General features: G+C 43.2%; 1 long non-coding RNA gene across 1 annotated transcript; it reads right to left on the bottom strand.

The window, feature by feature from the left end:
* Positions 1 to 251: 251 nt before the first annotated feature.
* LOC120094630 (uncharacterized) lies at positions 252 to 16,013 on the bottom strand. Its single transcript, XR_005489020.2, has 3 exons — positions 15,128 to 16,013; positions 4,735 to 5,034; positions 252 to 880 (listed from the first exon to the last, which is right to left on the bottom strand). It is a non-coding gene; the product is annotated as an uncharacterized LOC120094630 (long non-coding RNA).
* Between the last annotated feature and the right edge of the window lie 1,472 nt (positions 16,014 to 17,485).

Here is a 17,485-nt window from a genome sequence, read left to right as displayed (position 1 = left end):
CCTCAGTACTTCAGTGTGAAATTTGGCCTTAAACCTGGTAGAAAAACTAGAGAGCCCACCTGTTTCTTGTCCTGAGTAGAAAGGGAAGATGGCTGTGAAGTCTTGGATATAGGTTCCAGGGACCAACCCAGATGGTTTTATTTAAGAAGACAATTGAACTGCCATCTACTTAGGGTGTGTTACGTTCACCCTAGAATCCAATGTGGGAGGGAGGGTGGGAGCAGGGAATGAGCAGAAGATAGCAAGAAGGGTATAGTCAACTTTCTATTAAAACAAATAAAAAGTGTCCACAGTTCCAGTCATTTGATGATCTCTCTCTCTCTCTCTCTCTCTCTCTCTCTCTCTCTCTCTCTCAAGTATGTGCAAGTAGGCTCATGTAAGTACAGGGGCCTGTGTGCCTGTGTAGGCCAGAAAATGCATTGGGGGGTCCCTTGGAGCTAGAGTTGCATGCAATTGAGTCACCTGACAGTGGTGGGAACCCACCCGGGGTCCTCTGCAAACCAGAGAGCAATTTTAATTGCTGCGCCATCTCTCCAGCCCCATTGGATGGTATCTTAGCATGACTTCCTTCCTGCCTTCATGCAATACAGAACTGAAGTTGTTTAAATTGAATGATTCGAGGGCTCCACTGCTTCTCCAGGACAATGAGTGAAGCCAAGTAGAAACAGGTTCTCGTGTGATGTACATCGTTGAGCCTGTGTTTTTAACAGTTGCTATTGTCAGAATTAATCCCGGAGATTGTGATGATTCTTTCCTGTTGGTTGAAGACTCCATCCTGATTTTCTGGGGATTTGGGCCTTTCTTCTCCACCCGCTGCTGGGAAGAATCATAAAGACGGAGTGGTTGGGAGTGTCTACATGAGCAAGACTTCAGCTTTCGCCTGAAAGGAGAAGGTTTGAGTACATGAAGCAGGGGCCTGGTTTTTGCTTTCTTTCTGCATTGCTGTCCCTGTGTGGGACAGGGCTCAGTTCTATATAGAAAGCTCCTTTACAAAAAAAAAAAGAAAAAGAAAAAGAAAAAAAAAAACTAATTGTCTCTGTGTGCACACCCACGTGCATACAAGTGCCTGTGGAGGCCAGATGAGGGTGTAAGAGTGCAGAGCTGGAGTGGCTCGCAGTCGTGAACTGTTTGATGTGAGTGCTGAGGACTGAACACCACTGCCCCGCATAGACTGCAAGCACCCCTCACCACTGAGCCATCTCTCCAGCCCGTATCTACAAAGATATCAGAGAACGTCCATTGCTTAACAAGCAAGAAACCTAACACCATGGTCTCATTTATGGATAAATACATGGGTGTTAAGTCAGGCAATCTATAAGCAATGAAAGAGAGAGCTATTTGAACCTTGAAAAGATCAGCAAAAATTGGAAAGAAGACCTCCTATTGATGTAACTGGGGTTGGTGTGAGTCTGAGGGTGCCGGGATGCTGAGAAATCACAGTAACTTTGTTTATCCATAATTCCTTTCTCTTATCCAGATTATTTCTCTGGGCCTGAGCCTCCCTGGTGCCAGAATCAGAATCGGAGTGGATAAAGCAGTCGCCCAGCCTTTTGCGGGCTCCTCGACCTTTAATAACAAGCACATTTAGCCACTGAGTCATTTCTCCCAGCTTTGAGGCTTTTAGGCCCACCCCTTCCTGTCTGTTCTTTAAAGCTTTAGGCCCACCCCTTCCTGTCTGCTCTTTGTGGCTTTTAGGCCCACCCCTTTCTGTCCACTCTCTGCTCCCTGAGCTCTGCTACATGGTGACTAGCTGCTTCACTCCCGTGCTGCCATGTGTTTCTCATGACGGTTGGCATCCCTTCACCTGCTCCTTCTACTTATATTTTTGTTAGATGTGTATGGACGTCTTGTCTGTATGTATGTCTGTGTACCACATGCCTACCTAATCCCCTTAAACTGGAGTTAGGGATGGTTGTGAGGTACCATGTGGTTGCTAGGAATCAAACTCTGGTCCTCTGGAAGAGCATCCAGTGCTCTTTAACCATTAACCCATCTCTCTAGTCCCAACTGCAACTATTCCTAAGTCTAAACAAGCCATTTCTACCTTACACGTTGCTGCTTGTCAAATGTCTGGTCACTGCAATGAGAAAGATCGATACTAGGCACGTGTCCACATAGAATCCCTCTGTGTGAGGGGCCCTCCTTTACCTAGTTCTTCATGCCCTGTGCCCTAACAGGCAACACTTGAGGCTAGCCAGGTTCTATAAGGAATGGCCATATGGCTTTCACGAACAGGCAGATTCCCTTTAGTGGGCAATTACGCGTTGTCAGCATGGAAATTTAGAAAACAGAGGCAATTTTCCCTGACGCAAACTCTCCATAACACAGGAAGCTATCTGAGCATCCAGCTCACCTTGCAAGACTGCAGAGCCACACACACCTGGCGTAGGATCCTCCATCTGGAGCCTCTCCCCTACCTGCCACAGAATTCCTGCCCAGTTTCTCCAGGCTACTCTGAAGGTCTCCTGTTCCAACCATCAGGACCACAATAAAGTCACTAAACCTGCTTTCCAAAATATAGTTCTCAGGAGTTCAAAATAGGGCCAGATGTTTTTTTCCTAGAAATCTCAGAGGAACAGAATGGACAGACATGGCGGTTCAAGAGGGGAAAGAAAAAAAAATCGAGCAATAATAGCAAAGAATCTCAGTCTTTAGGCTTAAAGAATCCATAAAATATTAAGCAGAGAGAATTTCTAAAGTGACATACACACTTCGATACATACCGGTGACATTTCTGTATCTCTAGGATAAAGGAAAAATTTCAAAAGCTTTCAGAGATGAAAAATGTATTCTTTTTCTACAGAGGACCCAAAATCAAAAGGACAGAAGACCTCGTCAGCGATTCCCGGAGCTAAATGGCAGATTTCTGAGCCCTCAGAAATCTGAGCGAGGTGTGGAGGTAGAAGTCTAGGTGCAAAATATCAGCTCTTGGGGAAAAACAAACATTGAGATACTGTGTAAGTCTAGAGTTTGTGTGAATTGTTTTAAGCAGGATTGTAATGCAAAATGCAATGTATTTGGTGCAAATGCAGGACACCAGAACGCAGAGAGGCTGGGGTGCTGCCTGGGGGTGGGGCAGTAGTGACCACCTGAGTCCCTGGAGGCAAGGCAGACCCAGCAGGTGGGAGTGTGGATTGCTGGGCACTTTTAGCATCTTACAAGATTTGCAGGGTGGTCTAAGGCTGGTGTGGAATCCCAGTTTCTCTGACCAGCCTTGGGGAAGAGGCTTGGCTTGGACTCACAGACACCTCAGAGGCCATTCCCAAAGGTGGAGATTCGAGGGATGCAGTCCCTCCCCAGTCACAGGAATGCACTCACGTGCAATGATTCTCAAAGCTTGTAACCATCAAGACTGGATATTAGAAAAAAGAAATCCAAAAAGGACAAAGGCAATGATGTGAGAAAGCAGAGGGACTAGTCACAGCCTAGAACCAGCAAAGGAAGCTAAAACCTTTTGAAAGAAATCCTATGGGGTTCAAGACCCAGGACAGACACGGAATTCCACTTTTTGTAATTAAACAGTGTAGAGATGACTCACTGAGCTGTGGGGCTGGAGAGATGGTGCAGCCGTTAAAAGCACTGACTGTTCCCCCACAGGAACCTGAGTTCAATTCCCAACAACCACAACCACATGTTGGCTCACAACCATCTGTGATGGGGCCCAATGCTCTCTTCTGGAAGATAGCTTATATATATTCTTAAAAAAAAAAAAAAAAAAAAAAAAAAAAAAAAAAAAAAAGCACATCTTGTTCTTGCCAAAGACCAAAGGTCAATTCCCAGCACCAACTTCAGACTGAAGCCAGGGAATCTGCCTCCCTCCTCTTCTGGTCTCTAAGTTCACTGCATTTATGAAGGAGAGATGGGGTAGGGGCGGGTGTCAACCATACCATGAATAAAAGCCAAGAAATCAGGATACTATGGAAAAAACAAACAATTACAACAAATTTCTGTTTGAGAATCACAATCTTCTGAAACACACCGAAGTCATTTTACTGTGTGCATCAAACAAAAGTATCAGAGGCCTCAGCAGAATGAAAAGAATAAATAAATAAGACAGAAGAAGGGAGTTGAGAGAAGTATAGATCATGATTATTCCAAGTGTGTCTAATGTGAGTAGACAGGAATGCTTTTTTTTTTTTTATTCAATACGACACATTGTTAACCAGCAGAAGGCCGGGAGATATCTCTGAGGATAAAGCATTCACCATGCACTGTGAAGAACAGAGTCAACATACCCAGAAGCCATGTAAAATCTGGGGAGACATGGGCCTCCTGCAATACCATCACTTGGCAGACATAGACAGGAGATTCCCTCAGAAAATCTGGAAGATACGGAAGTCAGCTTCAGACCTCCGTGTGCTTGTGCACCTGCACACACAGCTGGACCCACACACATGAGAACAGCAATACACACACCACGCATACACGGGCTTTAAAAAGAAGGAAGTCGGGGTTGGGGATTTAGCTCAGTGGTAGAGCACTTGCCTAGCAAGCGCAAGGCCCTGGGTTCGGTCCCCAGCTCCGAAAAAAAGAACCAAAAAAAAAAAAAAAAAAAAAAGAAGGAAGTCTGAAATCTAAGAGCTCTTGAAAAGGGAGGCAGTGAAGGGATGTTTTTAGTGCTACCCAGTGCTGATGGTACTGTGTATTTGCTCCTTACGAGTTTAAAAGGGCCCTAGAGATGCCATCTTTAAAATTGTCTTATTAGGGAAAGTGGAAGAAAACCCCTTAACTTACTGAAACACAAAGCATAACCCATTCATTGTTCTTAGAAAAGTGGTTTACATCCCTCTAAACCTGGGGATAGATATTCCAGACAGGTGCTCTGGGGAGTGATGTCACGTGGGCTGAACATTGGCACGATGACGTCCTTCTGGTGACGTCAGCCTTGAGGACTCGGTATCTGCTTCCGCTTAGTTTGTTCTTGACAGGTGTTTATGCTTCTGGTGCTCCGGAGTATTTACTGGACTGTCCTACAAGCCCTGGGATCAGAGAGTGTATTTTCATCTTGCGGTGGTACCAAAACCCTAAAGATAACTGCAAATAAAAAGACACTTTCAGACTTGAAAACACCAGTTATAGATGTCTTTAGTTTCTTCTTCCTCTGCGCCTGTTGAGTTTACCATGTTTCTCTCACATGGGACGTTGCCTAATGTCCTTCCTTACAAATTGTCTTTGACCCCTCCCCCCACAAAAAGCTACTTAGGAACGTCGTTTTTAAATTGTCCAAATGTGCTTGTGTTCTCTTTTGGCTATGCTTCCTAACTTAATTGGTCTGTAGTCAGATAATCTGCACAGTATTGACTTCTCCTTTTAAAATAGCATTTATAGATTCTATTCCTCGGTTTAACATATGCCTAATTTCTACAAGTGTCGCATGCAGTTAAGGGAAGCCAGTATTTTAAATTCGGGAGTAGAAAGTCCAATATGTGTTCACTGTATTATAGCTATAATAATGATTTCCAAAAAACACAGGTTTTTTATTTACTTAATCTACAAAAATTAAGATTAAAAATAACTCATGTGTTCCAATATTGAGATTTTTCTTGGATTTAACTCTTTCCTCCCTTCATGTATATTGTTGCTTGAGACAGGGTTTCTCTATATAACCCTAGATGTCCTGGAACTCCCTCTGTAGACCAGGCTGGCCTCAAACTCACAGAACTCTGCCTGCCTCTGTCTCCCAAGTGGGGAGTAATGTGGACTCTGGTTCTCTGCAAGGGCACCAAGTGTGGGTAACTACTGAGCCGTCTCTCCAACCATGTCTGTTTTATTTTTAAATAATTAATGGTTGTTTAGATTTCATTGGTACATTTTCCAATTTCCCTCCAATTCCTTCTCCCTTTCTTTTAAAGGTTTAAAACAGTGTCTGGTTTTAAACAGTGTACAACATCACATCTACCTTTCCTTTGTATATTTTGAGACTATTTTATACGTAGTAGGTTACAGGATGTATTATTTGAGCTTTCTCATGAATTGAAATTTTACCAGAAAGGAGTTTCTCTTCTTATGCAAAAGGCATTTGCAGATAGTCTCTCTCATTTTGAGAGAGCAGCAGCACCTTGCTTCAGTTCTTATTTGCTTAGTTTTACCTTATTTTCCCTTGTTTCTGTGTGACCTTCTTGTCATCGGTGTTTGAAGTAATCACTTCTGAACTACACACAGTCAATCTTCGAGGCAGATTCCAGTTAGGCAATCTGATCTCTTAAAATATTTAGCTCCTTGGTGTTACTAGTTATGATTAGTGAATATTTATATTTATTCCTGCAATCTTTCTTCGTGCCACTAAATTTCATCAATCATAAGGCACAGATTTTCATATCTTTGAAATTAGAATGCTTCTTATAATGCATGTAATTACCAGCATTTTTTTCTTTATTGGTTGCATTAAAAAATCAGGCATATTCTACAATGGATGCAATCTTAGAGTCTGTGAAATATAATATGGGTTTTCCCTGTACGTTTATTTTTTTCTATCCCACTCCTTTCTCATATTTATTAATTTAAGTTCTTTTTTAAAAAAATCCTGTTTTCATTCTACATGTGATTGGAAGCTATACACGCTGTCTGTGCCACTGCACACTCCTAAATAGCAAACATGCCTACATTAAAATTTTAAAGCTAATTAGTGTCTCATTTGCAGACTTGAGGACATCACCCTTAAAACAAGAGGGTGGGCATAGGATTTTTGAAGGGACATCAAGAAACCGTGTCTGTGATGAGGTCATGGGAAAGCAGGAGGTCAAGGAGAGATGAAAGCCGCAAGGAGTCGTGAGGCGTGGGATACTATTAAGGGCATCTCGGTGCACACCCTTTGAGGGAGCAAGGTTCTATAGGACACAACTCCCACCAAGGGCTAAGAGCTAGGAAGTATTCGTTCGGCTCCTGACTCCCTTGATGGTTGAAAGCTACCCAGGGATGCTAACACCTCTAGTCTTTCAGGCTGCACATGTTCAAGGTTGCATGGTATAGGAGGAAAACATGGGGGCATGAAAGAAACATGTCTAAGGGAGGCTGTCCATGCAGTGACAGCTGCCTACCATAGCTGCAAGTGACAGTGTCTGCTACCGTCAGCATTTGTAACCACCTGTTCATCACTGACACCTGGATGTCATTCAAACCATGCATCCTTTATACATTTGTCAGGGTATATTTTATTTCCACCCCTTTGACATTGTATTGGTAAGGTTTTATTCAGTTTATTACTTTTTCAAAGTGTTGTAGCATTGTAAGGGTTGGTAGGACCGTGGGTATGTGCATGTGCGTGTACATACCACTGAAGACCAGAAGGTTTAGATCCCGTGGAGTACAGTTAGAGGTTATGGTCAGCCAGCAATGGACCCTGGTCCTCTGCCAGGGCAGCAAGTGTTGGTAACTACTGAACAGTCTCTCCAACCATGTCTGCTTTATGTTTAAACCATCAATGGCTGTTTAGATTTAACTGGTCCATTTTTCAATTTCTCTCCAATTCCTTCTTCTTTTCTTTTAAAGGTTTATTTAAATAAAAATGTAAGGTTTTTTACATGACAGGAATGGTGGACCACAACATTAATGCCACCACTCAGGGGGCAGAGGCAGGAGGACCTTGGTAATTTGAGGAAAGTCTGGTCTACATAGAAAGTCGGGACTCTATAGTAAGACCCTGTCTCAAACAAAGGGAAGTCTATGGCTGCAGAGATGGCTCAGCGGTGAACAACACAGGACAAAGTTCAGTTCCCAGAACCCAAATCAGGAAGCTCACAAACACCTGTAATTCCAACTCCAGGGGAGTCGATACCCTTTTCTGGTCTCCTGGAGTATTATGTGCATATGGTGCAACATGTACACTCAGGCGTACCCACACTTACACACACACACACACACACACACATACACACACACACACAAATATTTTCATTCAAGGTCTTCTATATGTTTACCATTTATTTTGGTAATCTGACATTTTTCTGATTAATATTGTCTCTATTTGTGTTTCCTCTGTGTATTGGTTTGTCTAAAGGTACCTATTTTATTAAGCTGACCAAATAAAAGCCAGAGGAGCACGTTCTGCTATCACTAAGGGAATGTGTTCAAACAGGCTGTGGAATGAGTAGAGAAGCTGTAGAAAGCTAAGAGGGGATGTTGAGTTTAGACACCCAAAGAGTCAATGTGGAAGGAGCACACACAAAGCCCTGTGCGGGCAAATATTCCTAGTTATGGGCAGCAAGCCCACCCAAAGGGTATTGTCTTTGGAGTCTGTGATGGATTGGCTCTGGAATCAACTAAGAGACCTAGGAGCCTCTGGTTGGCTCTGGGAGGGCATTTCCTTATAGACTCTCCTGAAAAGTGGGTAGCACCTTCCTCAAACAGGTCAAGTATAAAGACATCTAGGACAAAGACAAGAGAGGCTCTTCTGTCTACAGAGCTTCTCTTCCTTCCAGGAAGCGTGTTTGTCCTGCTGATATCATCTGTTGCTGACATGGCATCCAGCCTCTCTGGCTTTCCACCTCCCAGTTGCACTCCTGGAACCCTCCAGGCCTCAGTGCCAGATTGAGGATGTCAAAGCATCGAGCCTTGTGAACTAGGCAGCCACTGGGTTCTCAGTTTCTTTGGTGTACAGACAGTCATTGCAGGGACTACCTAACTCCTATCGTGTAAGCCAATCTAAGAAATCTCCTTTGTGATTTGTATTCATTCCGTAAGTTCTGTTCCTCTAGAAAACACTGACCCACACAGCAGATCATGTCAGCCTGCATTACAGGAAGAGCCACTGTAGACATGGGTGGTTCCAAGCCTGAGCTTCTTCTACCAAATGGCTTCGTCTCTGAGCTGGTTACATTTGGACCAACTTAAAGAAGCTTGGGTCATCTGGGAAGAGGGAACCTCAGTTCAGACTACATACCCATCACATTCGCCTGCAGGCAAGTCTGTGGGCCATTTGTTGATTAGTGTTTAATTTGATAAGGCTGTGCCCACTGTGGGCGCAACTCCCTGGATCTCTGGTCTTGGATGGTCTAAGACTTAGCAAGTCATGCAGAGTAAGCCAGTAAGAGGCGCTCCTCTACAGCTTCTGGGTCAGCTCCTGCCTCCAGATTACTGCCTTGAGTTCTTGCTCTGACTTCCCTCGGTGATGGACTCTAAGCTCTAAGGTGAAATAAACCCTCTCTTCCTCAAGTTGCTTTTGGTCGTAGTGTTCTAACAGCAATAGAAAGTAAACTAAGACAGCCCCATGAGAAGCACCACCTAGGAACCGAACACCGCTCTGGGCGACAGCTGGGTCAGCTCAGAAACTTAAAAACCCCCTGTAAGTCTCATTGGGTTAAGCATCTTTTAAGACCATAATGACGGGAGATATAAAATGTATCAAACTCTCGGCATTAATTAGCTCGTGTTTCTTCAGGTAATCTCTACAAGTTGGATAGTTTAAAGGCTTGCAAAATATAATTGAATTTGGCATATTCAAGCAAATGACAAATTGGTCTATGATTCTAAATTAAATGTTGGCTTGATTTGACGTTAAATGGTATAAGAGGAAACCACTTAATTTATAATCAGCGTTAAAATGGTTAAGAGAACGTGTGTTGCCGAGTTGTGTCATCATGCAAGAAAGGCGAGTTTCTTGGGTTGCGAGATTAGTGCGTTTAGATATTCTAACTGTGTAAAGAAAAACAAGATCTATTCAATTTACAAATATTTTAAAGCATTTAAATGACATCACTACAGTCCATCAAATTTACTTAGCATGAATGAATAGCAAATTCCCTTAAGACACTAGTCTAATTTGTATTAAAGTTTTCCTGAAGAGAATTTAAACTGTACCAGGACTAAAATAGTAAATAGAATTTATAAGATTATATTTAGGGGTTTAAGGAAAAATTTTTAACTTATAACTGATAAGTAAAATGCTAAAAAGCAAATCTGAATTAATTACAATAATTTTTTTTTGCATCAAGGGCTGGGAGACAGCTATCAGTAAAGCACTTTTCTTCCAAGAGTGAGGACCTGGGTTTTATCTCCAGAACCCGTGTAAAAAGCTGGACACGGTAGTGAATGCTTACGTTTGCGATCCCACTACTGGGGAGGCTGAGGCGGACAGCCAGTCTGACTAAACTGGAGACCTCCGGACGAAACTGAGAGATCCTGTATCAAACAGCAAGGTAGTGTCTGAGGATGACACACAAGGTTGGCCTCTGGTCTCCACACCCAATGTATGCATATGTATGCATTCAAATACATATGCACACCCACACACACACACATACACATGCACACACACACATACACATACACACACATACACATGCACACATACTTGCACACATGCATGCACACACTCACATGCACACGTGCATGCATGTGCACACACACACACACACACACACACACACACACACACACGCTGCACTTCAAAACTGACTCTCGTTTCTCAATTTCCTTACTACTCATCCCCTCCCGCTTCTGAACATCTCCCTGGGTATAAATTTTACAATTTAGCTCTCTCATGCTTCACTTCTCTGTTGCCTTCCCAGAATGAAGCACTGAGAAATACCTTGTAACGATGTCTTTTCCAATTCTCAAACATGTCTTCATATGGATCTGATTAATCTACCACTGGGGTCTTCCTTAATTGTAACATCTCTATTTTTTTGCACTCGGCATGCATTCTGTGCCTCTTCAGACTGCTGCCCTTCTCCTCATCTCTCCTCTTCTGTGGGAAGACCTGACCTGGGTGAGCAGGTGTGCTGTCTCCGTAGCATACTGACCACGCTGACTGGCCAGAGACCCGCGCTGCACAGCCTTCAGGTCCCACAGGCCATGCCTTCTCCACCAAGCTGTGTCCCTACCTTTGGATATGAGGATCAGCCTCCCAAGTGGCACCAGAGGGTGAGAGGTGCCACATTGGCTGTTGTCCCTGCAGAGAAATATGAGCAATATGGGACAAGAAGGATCTTAGAAGGTAAATTCCACATTCTTTTCCCCTTCTAACGAGAGGTGACCTTTTGTACGGAGTTTCAGAAAAGCCCTCCAGCTGTGTCCAACTCAAAACCCATGGCCCACATGTGCCCTAGGACAGCTATGAATGTGACCCAACATAAGCTTGTAGACTGAGATTTTGTACGTGTGGTTTCAGTAAACTCGAGTGCACAGATGTCTAGCATGAACTTTAGAGACGACCGTATTGCATTGCGATAGGGGAGATTGGACAAGACTGCAGCAAACATGTCTGCCAAATATCCAGGCATGATTTCTATGGAGTTTCTTTAGCAATAATGACCAGTGCAGCACCTTGTCTCACCTTTCACCCAGCCTGGTCTACTCTTGTTCTCTTCAGAAATTACAAGCAGCAATTTGAAAATGAGGCAGAAAACATGAGCTTCTTAGTCCTTGTCCCAGGTTCTGCTCTCTACAAATCCTCAGCTAAGACCTTAAAACTGAGATTTGACTGTTTATGAGAATTACAGTGTTCTCTCACCATCTTCTTCTTTTTCTTCTTCTCCTTCTCCTTCTCCTTCTTCTTTCTTCTTCTTAAAAGAACCCATTTATGTCATTGATACAGGTACTGGCCAAAGACTATACAAATATTTTATTGTCTTGAGTGGCTTAGAACCTAATCTTGCTCTTCGTGATGCTAACTCTTAGTCATGGAGGATTATTTCCTTGTGTGTGCTGTGGTTTTTGTTTGTGGTGTCCTCTTTAGTAGGACTGTATGAAAGGTGTTCACAGGCAAGAGAAGAAAGTTATGAAAGCAGACTGCCCCTCAGCTCCCCTTCATAGCTTATGCAGGTCAGAATCTCAGCCAGGGAATGACGCCGCCCACAGTGGAGGACTTCAACGCTTCAGTTAACATACTCAAGAGAAGCCCTCCCAGACTGCTCAGAGGCCTGTTTTACAGGACTCTACCTCCTGACAGCTGTACAGTTAACCTTACCCATCACACCATGTATTAATGTAATTAACAACAAATGAGGGTACTTACTATTTCTATCTCCTTATTATCATTCTGTGTTTCGACACTTTGAGCTCCTTTCTTCTAGTTGTTCATAAAATGATTAACAGGGTACCTACTATAATCTCCTCACTGTGCTGAAGGACACCAGGACTCACTCCTCCCATCCATGTTTGCCTCCTACTTTCCAAACTCTATGGCCCCTCCCTTCACCTTTTACTGAGGTTATTTTTACTTACTTTTATTTTGTGCATTCAAGTGTTTACTTACATGTAGTGTGTGCACTAAGTATTCACAGCACCCCTGGAGACCAGACCTGGAGTTACAGGAGCTTGTTAGCTGCCATGTGGGTGCTCAGAACCAAACCCTGGTCTTCCACAGCCACTGCTCTTAAGCACCAAGCCATTGCTCTATCTATCCCTCATTGGGGATTTTAATTTACAGCTCCAAGCTTACTGACGACTTTGGATATCTTTTCATGGGCTCAATGGCTGTTCGTATATCTTCTCTGATGAAATCTCTGTTTGAATCTTTTTCAGTGCGTTGTTTCTCTCATTGAATTATAAAATTCTGGCTATTGCATTTTGCAAAAAAGTATCTTAACCTGTGATTTCTGTTTTCGTTTTTCTCAACAGTGTCCTTTGAGGAACAGAGCATTTAAATCTCGTGTGTTCCGATTGGTCAGGTTGTCTCTTTTCTGTCTCAGGATTTCTGTGAAATCCACCCCCAAACCAAGATTTTCTCACAAATTTCCTTGAAGAGGTTGTCTGAGAGTTGGAGACTCAGAAGTAGTTGGGGAATTTATTTCAATTTATTATTATTTTTCTTGGCGTGGTATAAGGCAGTGAGCCAATGTCCAATCTCTTCATTGCTGTTGTTGAAGTAGCCGCCCTTTCCCTATTGAATCCAGCATGTATTGAAAATCAATGGGCTGGGCAAGTGTGGGTCTATTTTCTGTTCTGTTTCATTGATCCATGCCTCTACCCCTTCGTCAGCTCATGCTGCCTTGATTGTCGAGCTTTAAAGCAAATCAGGAAGCCAAGTACTGTATATCTTCAACTTTTCATTTCAAATTATTCTCATGGCTTTGCTTTTTCTTGTATACCCTATCATTGACTTTTCTGCTTTAATACAAAAGCTTCTTGGATTTGAGTATTTGGGGATTACGGCGAATTTATAGATCAATTTGGAAAGAATTGACATCTTCATAACACTGACTCTTCTAAGCCCAGTGTATCTTGTCATTTATTTAGGTCTTTGGTTTCTCTCAACAACGTGTGATAGTTTTGAGCGCGAGCCTTCCACAGAGCCTATTTGATTCATCTCTAAATATTTCACAGACTTTGGATGGCATTATACATGACATTTCTTTTTAAATTTATAATTGTTCATTACCAGTTCCTAGAAATAAAAGAGGCTTTTGTGTATCCACCTTGTATCTCGTAACCAGGGGAACATTCACAACGGCCTTTATTTTCTATTCTTCAGGACTTCCCATGTAAACAATCACACTGCCTGCAGACAGTTCTTGTTTCTCTCTCTCAGATTCGTAGGTCTTTTATCCTCATATGTGAGCAAGACGGATAAACAGCAAGTCTTATGCTCAAACAGCTCTCTCAGTAAATACACAATGAAACTTGAATACAAAAGAAACATTTTGTCATAATTTAATAGGTAGCATTTTCTTTCTCGGTGACACCTGAAAATATGGTATATTTTACCATCGGTAGTGTTAGAAAAAGAAGAAATCTTGCCTTTCCTCGATAACCCAGTGAACAAACACTATGCCTGCAGTTATGTGTTAGGGAGGTCCTGATATCAGGGGATATATATACACTATATGTGTGTGTGTGTATACATATATATATATATGGTGTGTGTGTGTGTATGTGTGTGGTGTGTGTGTGGTGTCTGTGTGTATGTATGTGTGTGGTGTGTGTGTGGTGTCTGTGTGTGTGTATGTGTGTAGTGTGTGTGTCTCTGTGTGTGTGGTGTGTGTGTCTGTGTGTGTGGTGTGTGTGTGTGGTGTGTGTGTGTGGTGTGTGTGTGTGGTGTGTGGGTGTGTATGTGTGTAGTGTGTGTGTGTGTGTGTGTGTGGATATATGGATGCATGTCCAGGAACTCCAGAGGTTTTACTATTATCACTTATGTCCTTTAAAAGAAACATGGCTTTTCATTCTAACCAGGTCTACTCTTTGAGATCCCTGAAGGCTAAAAATGGTTGGTAAGCCAGTGACATTTACTGGCTGTGGATCATGATGAATATAAATAGGAAACTCTATGAACCGGAAAGGGCTGGGATTTTACTTTATTTACAAGCTAACATGGTCACCTGTTAAAGTTTCCTGAAGACACAGGATGCTTAGGGCCAGAGACAAAGTACAATATTGTTTATAGGATGACAGGCAAGTCCGAGTTGGTTCCTCTTGGCTATGAAGTGCCACAGGGCCCAGGAGCAGTGGCTGCTTGCCTGCCTTCCTGCTGCTGAGGTGGCTGGGGTGGTCTGCTGAGCCAAGAGAGCTCACATTCACAGCCAGCCTACAGAGACCCTGTCTCAAAACCAAAGTGGCCTACCCAGAGCAGGGCCAGCCTGGCTCAGGGGGGAACTGGACGGGTTCCAGCAACAGACAATTATGAACAGAAATTGGTGTGCACAATAACACCCAAGCCCAGGAAGGATTAAGAGATAAATTGAACAGAGCCTGTGGAAGGTTATTGCTCAAAATGATGGCATATTGGGCTGAAGAGATAGCTAAGGGGTTATGAATACTGTCTGCTCTTCCAGGTGTCCCAGGTTCAATTCCCAGCATCCACATCATGGCTCACCAACACCACAGTCCCAGCATATCTAATGCACTCTTTTGGCCTCTGTGGGCATCAGACAAGCAAGCAGTATGCAGACGTACATCCAGTCAAAGTGTCTACACACACACATTTTTCAAATAAATTTTAAAGACCTTAAAAATGATATCACATTGCCAAGAGAAAGAGAAGACCTTTAACTGTGTTTGGAGATTAGAAGACTTAACACAGATTTGTGTTATACCTGAGAAACCCCAAACTGAGAATCCTGAATCTTTTGAAGGGGTTATGAAAAAAATGACTGACCTTATAAAAAGAGATGTTTTTATTTTTACTATCATCATCATCATCATCATCATCATCATCATCATCATCATCATCATCATCATTCAAGATATTTACCTGCTCCTGCCTCAAACAGAAATGCTGTGTTTACTCCCAGGACCATTGTTAGTACAGCATCCATGAAGGGAGAGTACACAGGATGGTTAGAGCCACCACTGTTGTGAGGATGAGAGCCATGAGCACCAGGGCTGCTATATGACACGTTTTCCCTCCTATCATAATACAATAACACCTTGGGAACTGCTCAGGTAGCCATGGCAACAAGAGCAGATCAATACAATGGTATGTAGGTTCAAGGTGATGGTAGCAGGGCCATTAACACTCTAGAGTAGACAGAGGAGAATCTTGAGGCCTCTCTTGAGATTCTAACTATTGCTCCCCAGCTGCAAGTGGTCATGGGAGATGCCGGAATGTCCATCCGTGGTGAAGGATGGTGAGAAGCTGGACTCCATGGTGCAGCTTTCATGAGGTTGTCACCCACAACAGGTTGGGACTTTGCAGTGAAGTGCGTGTTTGGATATCACTTATACTTCTGTCCAGGATCCCTCACCCAGTTTCTATAAGCAAATGTGCCATAAACCAATTGGTCTCACGATGATGGACTTCAACAGAATCATACTTGGATCTGTCCGGTGTGCCCATCCGGAATGATGGACATTCGGTTGTGTCTCCCCAGGGAGAGCTAACTCAAGAGGGACCCACCCAGCAGGGACACAGTGGTCAGCAGGAAAATGTTGCTCTAAGCAGGGCTTGGTGTTTGTCTCTAGCGATTATCTATGGCAGTCTGACTCTATCTCCAAACATCCTGGGCAGGTAGGTATAGCCATGTGACACCGATCATGTGATGCCGATGGCCACTGAAACACAGATGCAAGTGACTTCATCATCTCCAGGTCTGGTCTGCAAGTAAATGTAAGCAATAGATAAACTGATAATTAGTAGCCCGGCCATAAAGCTGATCTAATGAATATGACAGGCTGACTGTGATCCGACCCCAAACTTAAGCATCTCTCCCTTGTACATGATGTCTAAGTGGAAAACTAGCTTTAACTGGTGTGTGAGTGTGAGTGTGTGTGTGTGTGTGTGTGTGTGTGTGTGTGTGTGTGTTGATGTCTAACAGAAGATTATTAAGAGTTGAATAAGAAATGATTCTTTTATTGTAATGTACGTCTTGGTTTGAGGAGATAAAAATGCTTGAGAAGCATTAGTTCTCGTTCTCTCTCTCTCTCTCTCTCTCTCTCTCTCTGTGTGTGTGTGTGTGTGTGTGTGTGTGTGTGTGTGTGTGTGTGTGTGTGTGTAAGATCTCTCATGGTGTACTGAAGAAATGCACATTCTGATAGGCAGGCAGGAGGCAGCCCTGCAATGGCTTTAAGCCTCATTTCTTTTGTCTTCTTAATGTACAAAACCCTACCAAGCACATCTCTGGAGCCCAGAGTAAGTCTGATTAAAAAATTAGTGGTTAGAACACATGCATTCTCTGTGTCTTCCCACTCTTTTCTGTTCTAAGAACCAAGGTAGGCAAAAAAAAAATCTTTGAGAGAAAAAGATCAAATAAAAAAAAAACAATTTTTGCAGAGCCCATGGATGATGGGAAACCTTAACACGGCCTCATGGTTATTAGAATTCAGAAGTCCCAGGGGCTTTTAAATTTAACAGGTCAGCTAGACTGACATTCATGGGAAATGACAGGCAAGGCACACATTGGTGGCATGGTTTGATTTTTTGTAATAGGGTGTGGTAGAAGGACGGCTCAACAGTTAAGAGCACTTACGAGCTCTTGCAGAGGACACGACTTTGCTTCTTAACAAAAATGTTGGGTAGCTCACAACCATATGTAACTCTAACTCTAGGAAAAGGTGTATCAGATTGTGTGGACGTGGAGGAAGGAGACAGTTGGTGAGCCTGGGGTCAAAGAGATAGTTATTTATTTATTTATTTATTTATTTATTTAGCGATGTAGATATACAGGGCTATTGTGGTGGTTTGAATATGCTTGGCCCAGGGAATGACACTATTAGGAGGTGTGTTCTTGTTTGAGGAGGTGTGGCCTAGTTGGAGGAAGTGCATCACTGTGGGGGTGGGCCTTGAGGTCCTATGCTCAAGCCCCACCCAGGGCAGAGGGAAGCCTCCTCCTGGCTGCATGCAGAAGGCTGCAGCTGCAGAGACCCATCTGCAAGAGTACCAGAAGGGTCCTGGCTGCTCAAAGGTCACATCCCCAGAGTCAGAAATGTTTACATTGCTCAAAGGAGAAATTTACATAATTGTTGCGGGTGGATAGGGTGCCATGTGACCAGGGAGCTGGAAGGTGAGTTTGTTGCGGGTGGCTTAGAGATGAGGGATTAGTTCCCAGTGCAAGCGCAGGCCCTCGGGACAATCATGGGCACGGGGAGAGTCTATCCAAGCAATGTTACCAAT

Source organism: Rattus norvegicus, chromosome 9 (genome assembly GCF_036323735.1).
Source record: "Rattus norvegicus strain BN/NHsdMcwi chromosome 9, GRCr8, whole genome shotgun sequence".
NCBI classification, from domain to species: domain Eukaryota; kingdom Metazoa; phylum Chordata; class Mammalia; order Rodentia; family Muridae; genus Rattus; species Rattus norvegicus.
Note: the sequence above shows the minus strand (reverse complement) of the source record. Positions and strands in the feature narration are given on the sequence as shown.